General features: G+C 58.0%; 1 long non-coding RNA gene across 1 annotated transcript; it reads left to right on the forward strand.

The window, feature by feature from the left end:
* Positions 1-3,710: 3,710 nt before the first annotated feature.
* On the forward strand, positions 3,711-11,405 carry LOC113937729. The gene is made up of 4 exons (XR_003524692.2): positions 3,711-3,891; positions 5,145-5,240; positions 5,491-5,706; positions 8,479-11,405. It is a non-coding gene; the product is annotated as an uncharacterized LOC113937729 (long non-coding RNA).
* The last annotated feature ends 707 nt before the right edge of the window (positions 11,406-12,112 follow it).

Below are 12,112 nucleotides of genomic sequence, written 5' to 3' on the forward strand. Positions count from 1 at the left end.
CTGCAAATACGGCAGGGATTTTTATGAAGGGTAAGACTCCGTGTTAGGACCACTGCACCATGGCTGCAGCTGAATTTGAGTCTCTGTAAAGATTTCTGTAGCAGATAAAGGTTTCTGTAGGACCATCAGCCAATTTTGGTTCCTAAATAACACAATCCCTGAAGTTTTATGACATGCTATCAATTTACACAGCACTCAGCTGGAGATGCTGTCTCCTGCAGGACTTTCACCTACGAAAATCAAAACTCAGAGAGGTTGTGCGGCTTTCTTCAGGTCACGGAGCAGAGCCGTGTGGTCCATCGGAGAACCTCAAACTCAATTTCTAGCACCTCCCTCTACCACTCCCCTACTCTGCCTTGCAACCCACCCCCCAACCTCTACCCCTTCATAATACCTTTCACTTACACAGAGGTAGCCTGGGACCTTTTCTGGCACCTTTGGATGGTCAACTAGCATTCTATGGGGCTGAGATGCATTCCCCCCTCCCCAAGACTCACCATTGCAGGGGGGTTATGCTAGAGACCCCACCGATGCCCCTTCTGTGACAACAAGCAGTGAAAACCATCCCCGGGGCCCAGCATTTCCAGGTGATGCCGAGGGAGAATGAACATGCCAAAGTGTTTGGAAAAGAAGGCCCAGATGTGGCTATACCTGCCCTGTGTCTCCCCTGACAAGGACCCATTGAGACGCTTAACTACCATCCCTAAGTCTTGGCACTGAGTGGGGGAGCCCTCCCAAGCAGTCCCAACAGCCCTGCCCACAGGAGCCAAGGGATGGAGCCTCCTTCCCAGGTGGGTCCTGTGAGCAAAGCTGGGCTGTGAGTAATGGAGGTAGGGCCACCTGCCTGGCCTGCAGCCCCCCTCCCCCCAGTTGTCCTGGGGCCCCTGCTCCCCTTCCTCTCACCAATACCCAGCAACGTGGGGCTCAGCCTGTGGCAGGCCTTGAGCTGAGGGTTTTGACTTACAGCATCTCACTGAAGCCTCCCTCTGCCCCTTTGAGATAGTCCATCATCATCCCCATTCTACCAATGGTCAGACCAAAGCTTAGCGAGGTGGAAAGATTTGCTCAACCCTGCCCCGAGCACCCAGGCCTGTGCTGGGCAGTACCTAGTAGACACCTGATGAATGTCTGTGGGAGAAATAAAAAAAAAAAAACACGACCAAGAGAGTGGATACATGAAAGAGAAGAGCTCCTTTCAGTAGGGGCTGACCACAGGCCAGCCACGGTCTGCAGAATTTCTCCGAGTTAGCTTGTTTAATCTCTGCAGCAATCCTATGGGTAGGTACGATGATCATCACCTCCATACAACACAAAACAAGACCCAAGGAGATTAAGTGACTCCCTCGGGGCGCACGGGTAGCAGGCAGTGGAGCTGGGAGTCAGAGCGAGACCGTCTGGCTGCGGAGCCGGCGTTGTTACTGCTCTCAGCCATGGTGGGTAAGCGAGTGGGTGTGGGGCTGGATGAGGGTTTGGGGGTCCAGGAGCTCTGCCCCCTGGGTTTCTCTCCGCCTCTGCAGCTCCCGTGTTCCCAGTTGGCATCCAAGCGAGGGGAAGCATTTCCTCTAAGTCCTGACCGCTCTCCCAGGCACATTCCCGCCGTTACCTACACAGGGAATTAAGACTCAAATCCTCGTTTGACACGATGCAGGAGGATGCTAAGTACTTAAGCGCTAATTAATTAGTGAGCTGTACCCGCCGCCACCAGCCGCTGGAGGAAACCTCAAACAGACCCCCAGAGTGAACACCAGCGCCCTCCCTGCCACGGAGGCCAAGGCACTGGCCAAGCACAGGGGACAGAGAGGAGGGGGCCACACGGGCAGCCCCAGGCCCAATCTCTGCAGAGAAAGGGGTCCAGGTCAGCTCTGACCCCTGCCTTCCAGTTTTCAGAACCCCGTGAGAGCTGGAGCTCTGGGACCCTGTCCTGGTCGGAGTCCTGAATGTGATTAGTCTGACTTCACAACAGGTTCTCAAAGGAAAGCAAGATTCCAGGGGCCACACTGACTTCCCCCCCCATATCTGGGGCCATTTCTGGGGCCCTTTAGATAAGCCAGAAGCATCTTCTTGCCCCAAACCAGCTGATACGTGTTTTTCAGGGGTGGGGCCACCCACCAGGCATCTGGGCCCCCCAATACTGAAAGGCAAGGGCACCGTAAAGCCACAGCCGTATCGAGGGAGCACCAGTTAAGGATTGGGCTCTCTCTACCTCTCTCGACCTTGGTCTTACCATCTGTAGTTGGCCAAGGTCAGTCTCCTAGATGGGTCCAAGAGTAACTGAAAGCTAGGGTTTTAGAAACCCCCTGGGTTTACCTCACTGTACCGCCACTTCCCAGCCACATGACCCAGCCACAGGTCAATTTCTGAACCTCCGTTTTCTCAGCTGTAAAATGGGCCTCATGGTTGCAATCACTCAATAAATGGTGGTGGTGGTGATGGTAGTAGCCCATGTCTGTTAGCATCATCATCATCATCTCCAAGGAAACTTCCCTGTTGACTCTCAACTCTTGGAGCCCTGTAGAGTGACCAATCATTCTGGTTTGCTCAAGACTGTCTCAGTTCTAGCGCTGAAAGTCCCATCACAAGAAACCCCACAGTCTGGAGCAAACTGGGACAGTCGGTCAAACTCCCTATTGCCCTAGAGAGGATGGAGTGGGGGAGGCCTGGTGTTGGGGGGGCAGTCCTGCTCTCCATAACAACTTCTCTCAAGTCAGGACTCCCTCGAAACCCAGTCCCTGAGGGCTCCTCCCCAGAGGTGGCTGGACTTGAGAGGGGCGAACAGGGGAACCCGGAGTCCCCGGGGAAGAATCTGTGGGCAACAGGGCCCCGGGACCGGGGCTGTAGCTCCGATAATACCCCAGCCTGCGTCAGCTATGGGGCCCGCCTCCTGCAGTATTTGCTCAGCAACCAGCCCAGAAACGGCATTGTTCAGGACAAAAATAAAAAACACTGGGCTGGGGCTTGTTGTTTTTTCTTTGCTGTCCAAATTCCTCTGGGCCCTGGGGAGGGGAGACCACGTCTCGGCGCTGCCACCCCGAGGACAGGCAGAGGCAGGAGCCGGCCCGCCCTGGTTCTGTTCCCCACCTGGACCCCAGGAGCCAGGGAACAGGTCCTCAGGCTCCCCGGGTGCTCAAAAGGAGGAACCTCAGCCTGACAGCTGAGGCAGGGGAGTGTCTGGTTAAGCTGAAGTGGCCATCCCTCCAGGTGCTTTTATTGAAGCCTCCCAACCTTGCAGGAAGGAAGTCTCGTCCCATTTTACAGAGGAGGAGGTTGAGGCTCAGAGTGCTCAGCAGAGCCGTCTAAACCAAAGCCAGTCAGGGGAGGTGGGTGAGGGAATGGCTTATGTGGCATTTCAGGGGAGGCAGTCTTCCCAGAAGTGGGTCTCCTCTTTACATCTATGTTTGCTCATGAAACACCTTTATGGAGGGCTGAGGAAGCAGCCTAGGGGAATGACGGGGGCGGTGGGGGGGGGGGGAGGCTTCACCCTTTCTCCAGAACTCTTGGGCCTTCAGAGAGCATGGCTGCCCTCTGTGCCCAGCGCCCACTCTCCCCCAGCCCCAGCCAGGAGAGGCCGGAGCACCGCCCCCCCCCCCCGCCCAGCGCTCGGCTGAGACGCCCCATGGCCCAGCCCTCTCCCCCTCGCCCTGCACAGGAGGGAGACCAGGAGGCGGGCCTGGCTCAGCGGCCAAGCCTGGCGGCTTGGCATGCAAATGGGCGTGGGGCAGAGATTGAATGTGCCCGGGGCCAGGTGCGGGCAACCGATGGAGGCCGGGAAGGGCCAGGCTGGCTGCCGGAGCCCCCTCCTGCTCCGGACACTTGGAATACAGGTACCTCCTGTGTCCTCGGAGCAGCTCCTGGAGGTCAGCTCATCCTTATCCCTGCGTGCTGGGAACAGAGGTAAGAAAACCGAGGCTCAGCAAGCAGGATAAATGGCAATGGTCACTTAGTGGCGGGGCTTGGGCTCAGGCCTGCCTGACTCTCAACTTGGCATAACCCAGGTCTGTGCCATGGTGCTAAGAGATGGCTCTGGGGTCAGGTCCCTCGGGGTCCAATCCTGACTCGCTCTCAGCTGTCACATAAATTATGTCACTGGTCTGTGCCTCTATTTCCTCCCCTGGTAGACAGGGCAATGACCCAACCTCCTTACGGGTGATCATGAGGGCTCAACAAGATAGTGCTGGGCACATAGGAGGTGCCTGACAGAGGGTGGCCCTGTTGTTACCACTGTAGGTGGAGTAATGACATTATTAGGTCATGACTCAGGCTGCCTCCTGAAAAGCAGCAAGGCTGCCAGGCGTCCCCCCAGGGCTGGGGGCTCAGTGTGCTTGGGATCCTGCATCACACTCAAACCCGGTCCTCAATGTGCTCCCCCTCCCCTGTTTCTTGGAAGGATTTTTTTTATCCTCAGCACCCAGTTCTGGACTATTCTAAATGCCCTGGTCTTGCCAGGACCACTCAAGACTATTTTGCCTGTGGCCTGAGCATGTGCGTCCTGCTCTCACAGGTGCCTACCACCCTTCCCTGCTCTCTGGTGGTGGGGGTGCGGGTGGGGGTGGGGGGACCCTGGCCTGAGACCCGGGACCCAGGTTCTCGCCCCAGCTCCTTCTCAAACTTGAGCAAGTCTGGCCCTAGTTCTGGGCCTTGGTGCTCCCATCTGGAAGTTGAAGACAGGACTGAATGAGCTCCGAGCGTCCCCGGAGGCTAAGATTCCTAGTGCTGAGGAAGGAAGAGCAGTAAATCCAGCTGCCCTCAGGCTCCTCTAGAATCCTACAGCCGCCCAACAGGACACTGGCCCCCAGCTGGTCCTGTTTACCCGCTGTCCATGCAATGGTGCCCAGAGCCCATCAGAGGCTCCCCGGGGCCTGTAGGATGATCCGGTCCAGCCTCCTTCACAGGACTCACCAGGTCCCACCTAGTGGGGTCCGGCCTGCCCTCTGCTCTTTCCTCCGTGGCTTCCCCATTCCAACACTGACCTTCTGCTCTCCCTCAAAAGTGCCATGTGATCTTGGTCCTGGCCCTGGCTCATGGCATGGCGTTCCCAGGAATGGTCTCCCCCCCTGCTCCCTGCCCCCTACCCTTCCATTGTCAGCTCTGCAATGAGACAACACTGGCTACCTGCCTTAGCCTCAGTTACATGTCCCTCCTCTAAGGTCCTGGAGACACCTGCTTTTCCTGAGTGTAAGACCACCTGGTCCCTGCCCTCAAGAAGCTTAGAATCCAGGAGAGGAAATGAAGCTAACCCACAGGTACTGGCTCATGCATTCATTCACTTCATTCTTCAACCAGCAAGTACTTTTTGAGGACCTACTATGAGCTGACACCAGGGCTGAACCTGGAGCGGCTGCACCCCTGGGGACTAGAGACCTGGGGACCTGGGGGGGCACAGGGGGTGGTGCTTGTGCTGCTTAGAAAAGTGCTGTGGGAATGTATGAGGTGCTCTCCCTCCCCTACAAGGCTGGGCTGTGGTTACCACTGTTTTCTCTCCCCCCGCCCTAGAGAGCATGGCACCGGGACTGGCCCGCGGGAGGGGCTCGGTCAGCACCTCTGAAGAGGACTACACAGAGCACAGAGGTCTCCGTCAAAGCTTTGCAGGCTCTGGGGGAGGGGGAAAGGAGACTTTTGTGGGCTGCAGGAGCCAGAGAGGCCTTTCTGGGGGAGGCCCTGGGAGCAGGGCCTGAAGACCGCGCCGGGAGGAGGACGGGCCCCCCCCAGGTATGACGGGGGTGGGGGCCGAGGTGGGGCAGCAGGGGCTGTGGGGACGAGAACGAGGTGGGTTGATACAAGGTGGGGGGAACGGGGGCATTGGTACAAACTTTGGGGGTGAGGGTCTTTTTTTTTTTTTGAGATTTTATTTATTTGACACAGAGAGACACAGCGAGAGAGGGAACGCAAGCAGGGGGAGCGGGAGAGGGAGAAGCAGGCTTCCCGCGGAGCAGGGAGCCCGACGCGGGGCTTGATCCCAGGACCCCGGGATCATGACCTGAGACGAAGGCAGACGCTTAACGACTGAGCCACCCAGGTGCCCCGTGGGGGTGAGGGTCTTGTCTGTGAACTTTATTTAGAAAGATCTGGGCTGCCCACCCTGCCACCGCCGTGCCTAGGAGCCCCTAAGCCCCGCTCTGGCTGGGGATGACAGGGAACCCCAGCTCTTGGGCGCAAGGAAAGCAGTGCCTGCAGTCAAAGATGTGGGTGCCCTCCCCCGAGCCCCAGAGCATGGGGAGTGCCCTGGGCAGGGCTTGCCCAGGCCTGGCACTTAGGCTGTGCCCTCTGCCCTGGGACGTCCTGTACCAAGAAGGACCTATTAAAGGGACAAAGGTCCTCGCAGGGTGCAGGCACCCCAGCTCAGTCTTGGCAGCTGGCCCAGGCTCGGGCTGTAGCAGGAACCCCCACACTCAGCCCTGCCACCACAGACCTCAGGGCAGAGAGAGAAAGAGCAGGGTCCTCAGGCTGTCTCCCTAGGGGCAGAGCCACCCAAGTTACGTGAGGCTAGGATGCTGCTTGGCAAGGGCTCCCCACCTGGCAGAACACAAGCAGGAGGCAGAGTGCTCCAAAGTCTGGACCCTGGAATCTAGCAGTCTTGCGTCGGAATCCTGACTCTGTCCCTAACCAGCTGTGTGATCTTGGGCAAGCCACTTGACCTCTCTGAGCCTTAGTTCGCTCATCTCTGAATAAAATGGGGTTAAGGATAATACCTGCTATTTAAGATTTACTGAGAAAATGCTTGGAACACTTGCCACAGAGCCTATCCCCAAGTAGGTGCTCAATTAACAGTAGCTGTTGCTTGCTGTTATTTAGAGAGGGGGATGGACAGATGGACACCGCAGGTGAGCCTTGGGCGTGTTCTCTAGATTCCCAGAGAAAAGGGAGCAGCTCTGAGATACTTGGAGAAATGGGAGGCTTCATCCTCTCCCCAGAGGCCCGAAGGGAGCCAGCGGGGGGTGGGGGTGATGAAAGTGGCCGCAGACGCCGTGGGGCGGCCGCACGGAGGTCTCCTGCCCGGGACACGGGCTGCGGCATCGCTGAATCAGGGCGTGGGGCAATCAGCTGTTAGAAAGTGGAGTCGGGTTTATTATTGCTGAATGTTATCATCCCTGATAAGAACTAGATTAAAAGGAGGGAGGGGGAGGCAGAGGTGGGGTGAGGGGTGGGGGAGGAGCAAAGTGCAGCGTTGGTCTTGCTGAGCAAGCCCTCTGGTCAGGTCCAGCCAGGACCCCGGAGCCAAGCCCCTTCCTGGGGACGCTGGGAAGAGACGGGGGACTGCAGAGACAGGGGACCGCAGAGACGAGGCGAGGGAGCTGCCGGCACCTGCCTGGTGGAATGGGACTGGGGGGCTGGGGAGCAACTTTGCAAGGTGAGGGCTTGACATGGGGACACAGCCACCCCCCCTGTTGCCAGCCATCGGCGGGAGGGGGGGGTGCTGCCTGCTGAAAGGACCCAAAGGAGGGACAGATCTGAATGCAAATCCCAGCTCCACCCTCTTCGCCGGGTGACTGTGGGTGAACCCCTTCAGCTCTGCCAGCCGTGGTGTCCCCATCTGTCAACCACATTGATGACTTGCTCCTACTCCAAGGCTCCGGGGAGGATTAAGTGAGGTAAAGGAGGCGGAGCGCCTGCCACACGGAAACACTTCCTCCCTCCTCCTGCCAAGTCCTTTAGCGCCGCGGGACGACCGAGGCTCTCACACGGACGCAGGCCTGCCCACATTTTCCCCGGGCCCTTTCCTTCTCGCCGTCCTAGGGTTCTGGCCACAGGACCACTGACCCTCTGCCCCATTCATTTCCAAAGCTTCCTGACCCTTCACCCCTGCCACCCAAGGCCGACAAGGCCCAGTAGCCCCATTTTACAGATAGGGGAACTGAACCCACAGAGGATCATGGCTCACCCCAACGCCACAGCTGGGACTGGGGACCCGTGGCTCACTGTCCAGGCCACTTCACCTTCTCGGCCAGCCTCCCTGCCCCTTTGACACCTGGCAGTGGGGGGATGCCTGGCCTGGGAGGGCCCCAGACTCCTGGGGTGTCAGGCTGGTGTGGCTGTGGGGCCCCCAGCCCCTGGAGGTATTTCTGCCCCAGGACGGGCCCCACAGGCATTCCTTGCCATCAGGGAAGGCTATAAAAAGCAACACTTTTCAGCCCCAGAGTGTGTGACCTATGCGACTTCACAGAATCCAGAGAAAAACAGAGATAACCTTGGGAAGGCCCGACCTTCAAGAGGAGTGGGGACAGGAAGGGGGCGCCCCTGGGCTGTAGCTTGGCGTGGGTTTGGGATGGGGCATGGGGGCAGGGTCTAAAATGAAAAACAGAGCTTCTTGGTGGTAGTTAGAGCAATAATTACTATTATTATTAATTATTAGTCAAATTAGTAGTCGTCGTCGTAGTATTGCCCCTGCATATTCAGGACTGGCCACGGGCTGGCCCTGTGCATCGACGCCTTGGTCCTCCCAACTCCCCGTGACGGGGATCCTTTTATTCTCTCATTTGACAGACCAGGGGGCTGAGGCTCAGAGAGGACCAGTAACCTGTCCGAGGTGACACCGTGTCCCACTACAGCCACATCTGCCTCGTCCGATTCGGGCTCTTCCAACACTCACTCATTTGGGCTCTGTTTGCCTCAAGTCCTCCGGCCGTGCTGTTCCCTCTGCCTCCAGGCTTGTCCCTTCTCTCCCACCTCCTTATCGTTCAAACTGCAGCTGGAATGTCACTCCCGCATACAGGGAGCACCTACTGTGTGACAAGCGCTGTTCTGGCCACTGACGGCGCAGCAGCGACCAGAACTGACAGAATCCTCTGTCTTTGAGTGGACCGGTAACCCCCGAGCTTCCATAGCGGCGGCAGCTGTCCCCCTGCGGAGCTACTGCCCCACGCTTGGGGGACACGAATCGGCAGGATAAACCTGGCACATCATCCTGATACGTCACTCCTTTAAATTGGCCTGGGGTGGGGAAGGATGGGGGTGGGGGAGAAGCATTATCTTTTATTTAAGCAGCACAGATCCATTATGGGATAGCATCTCAAACTTCTGTCCACATTTTAAGAGAAAGCCAAGCCTGAGGGAGACCCCTGGGGCCTCACCATCAGCATGCCCAGGCGAGGGGTGCTCTCCGTGGCCCTTTGGGGGAGAAGGTTGGAAACCTCACGTTCCAGGGATGGAGAGCTGTCCTAGCCTGGGAAAGCCAGGCGTCCAAAGGCCTCCGGATTCCTCCGTCTGAGCCCAGAGCAGGGAGGTCAGGAGGGTGTTGAAGCTGAGAGCCCAGGTTCAAGTTGGGGCTCTGCTCCTGCCTGCTATTCAAGCCATCTCACTCCTCCGGGTCCTCTTTGGCTTGTGGATAAAACGATGAGCTTGAACTAGAGCTTCTCTGAGAGTCCAGCAGGCCCAAAAAACCTATCTGACTCTAAGGCCAGAATCGGTTGCCCAGCTCATCTGGTCCCGTGCCACCTCCCAGACCCCTCCCCTCGGTCTTCTCTCCCGCCTACCCCGCCCCCGCTTCCCCATCCTCAGCCCCCACCTAGTGGTACCTGCTGCCTGAGACCCGGCTGAAGGCAAAGACCCTGCCCCGCCCCACCCGAGGCTCAGAGAGGAGAAAGAGGAGAGGCAGGAGGAAGGTCACATTTCTGACTTGGCCCGCTGCCTGGTTTTCATTAGGCCCACTGCCTAATTTTCCTGGGCGGCACTTGCTTTCTTGGCTAGTCTCCCCTCTTTCTTAACCGTTTCAGAGGAAAAAGCTGTCACACACCCCTCCCCCCCCCATCCCCCTGGCTGACGCTGGTATCATGGCCCAGAGAGCTTCCTTCTGTGTCACCCCGGTGCCTCTCGCTGCCACATCAGCCACGTCCTCTTTACCTCCAGGCAGAGAGAGGTCTCCAGGCACAGAGAAAAGCAGCCCAAATGGACCCAGGCTTGACTAATAATAACACTAATTATGATCATTAGCACTTATCGAGCACTTACTATGGGCCAGGCCCTGTGAACTCAGTGACTTCCTCCACCGACCTCATGAAATAAGGACTATTATGATCGCTCCCATTTTATAGATGGGGAAACTGAGGCCCAGAGATGTTATGCAGTGGACCTGGGACCCAAAACCAATGCCAAGACGCAGGGAGCCTTCGAATATCCTTCTCCTGGTTAAGTGCACCCTTCCCCCACCCCTACACCCTTGTCTGCTGGGTCTCTCCCTGTCCGCTCCAGAATGGGATTAAGGGTAAGGGCCTAAGGCCCAGACATAAGGCCTTTGGGGAATGCACAGCGCATTTTGAAGGTGAAGGAGGCAAGGCTGCCCAGGCAGGACTTTGGGGCCCAAAAACTGGTTCCTGGGGACTCCATGGGCTTGCTCTTGATGGGAGCAAGATCAGCTGAAGGTGGCACCAATGGGGAAATCAAGTCACCTGGGAAGGGATGAGGAGAGTCAGGGGCTTCATGGGCATAAGCAGGGCAGAGAGCTGGTGCTGCAAGCAAACCAGTCCCATCGGTGGACTCAGTGGATGTGGAGCAGGGAAGAGAGCACTTGGAACTCTAGTTGATGTCCTAGCTGGAGGGGGGGACCGCCGCCTTTGCACCCAAAGGGGGCGGGAGTATGCTGCTCTCACCAGCCACAAGACCACCCCCTCCCCCCTAGGAAGGAATACCCAGCTCTCCTGGGACCCAGCACTCGGCTGGTACCACTGGGGCTGCCCAGCTCCTCTGGCCAGGCCTGCGATAAAAATCCTGCAGTGATCCGAGTCAGAGACACAGACAGAGAGAAAAGGGGAAAAAAACCCTCCAGTGTCTGACATTCTTTTTAGGATGCCCATAAAAGATAATGTGACCTGTAAAATTGGCAAGCTGCTTCCCAGCCTGTGGCACCCGGGGCCCCCACGCCCCGCTCCGCCCCCCCACCCCCCACCCCCCACCCCCCGCCCAGGTCCACTCTCTTGCCCTCAGGCCGAGGGCGCTACCCTGGGGACCCTCAGGCTGGGGGAGACAGCAGCCCCAAGGCTCTGTGGTCTGCCCAGGTGGGGCCCCTTCCTCCACTTCCTCCTCCCCTCACACCAACCCCCCCCCACCCCTTCCCAGGGCCCTCCGGTCCGCTGAGCGGTTGCTGCCAGGCCAGGGGGCGGGAATGTGCCAGGACAGGTGCGCTCTGCTCTTGCTCTCTCGCTCTCCCAGGTGAGTCACCCCTGTGGGAGGATGTTGATGAATCGGAACCCGGGCTCTTTGTTTGCAGCTCCTGGGAATTCACGCACTGGGGGCTGTGGCCAGGCAGCACTGAGAGATGGGAGTCAGGAGGCGGGGGTTCGAGTCCCAGCCTCGCCACCCGCCGGCTGCTTGAAACTGTGTCCGTTCGGAGCTGATTTAGGTCTCAGTTTCTCTACCCCGGAAACAGGCCTAAAAATCATGTCCTTTGTAATTTTGCTGGAAGGTAATAAAGCAGATATGTCCTAACAAGGGTAGTTTCTTGGATGGTGACACTGTCATTTCTTGAGTGCCTACCAGGTCCCAGGCATTGAACTGAGAGGTTTACCGTCTGTTCTCCCCGCAGCCTGAGGGGATCTGTGAGGTTATCAACCCTTCTTTTAAGGGAGGGAACTGAGACTCAGAGAGGTTAAGTAACTCCCCTGAGGCCACGAGGCATACACCCAAGGGCCAGGCTCTCTGGCCACCCACAGTGGGAATTAAGGACATCCCTGCAAACACCAGGCGCAGTGATCACGGTGCTGGCCTCGCCCCTCCCCCGCCCACCAGGCAGAAGCCAGTCCAGAATGAAACTCAGTGTCCCCTCCTGAGCTTCCTCTCCACTCGACCTGTCCCTGCCACCGTCCTGATGGAAGTCAAAGCATCCTCCGCGGGCCGTGCCTCCCCAGCCCTGCCCCAGTCCCAGAGGCCTTGTCTTCTCCCAGCTTCCTCCCTTGGGCGGACAGGGCTTAACGCTGTGTCCCAAAACCCAGAGGTACATTCATCATGGCCAGGGAGCCTTCCAGATCTGCCTCGGGAAGGGCTCGCCGGCCAGATTTCCCCATTTCCTGGAGTCCACATCCTCACCCCAACCAGGGGAGCGAGTGTACTGTGTCTGAGGACAGACCCTGGGAACACCCTTCCTTGTGTGGGGGGGCGCGGGGGGGGAGATCTGAGTTGCGCTCCT

This window comes from Zalophus californianus, chromosome 4, assembly GCF_009762305.2.
Source record: "Zalophus californianus isolate mZalCal1 chromosome 4, mZalCal1.pri.v2, whole genome shotgun sequence".
NCBI classification, from domain to species: Eukaryota; Metazoa; Chordata; class Mammalia; order Carnivora; family Otariidae; genus Zalophus; species Zalophus californianus.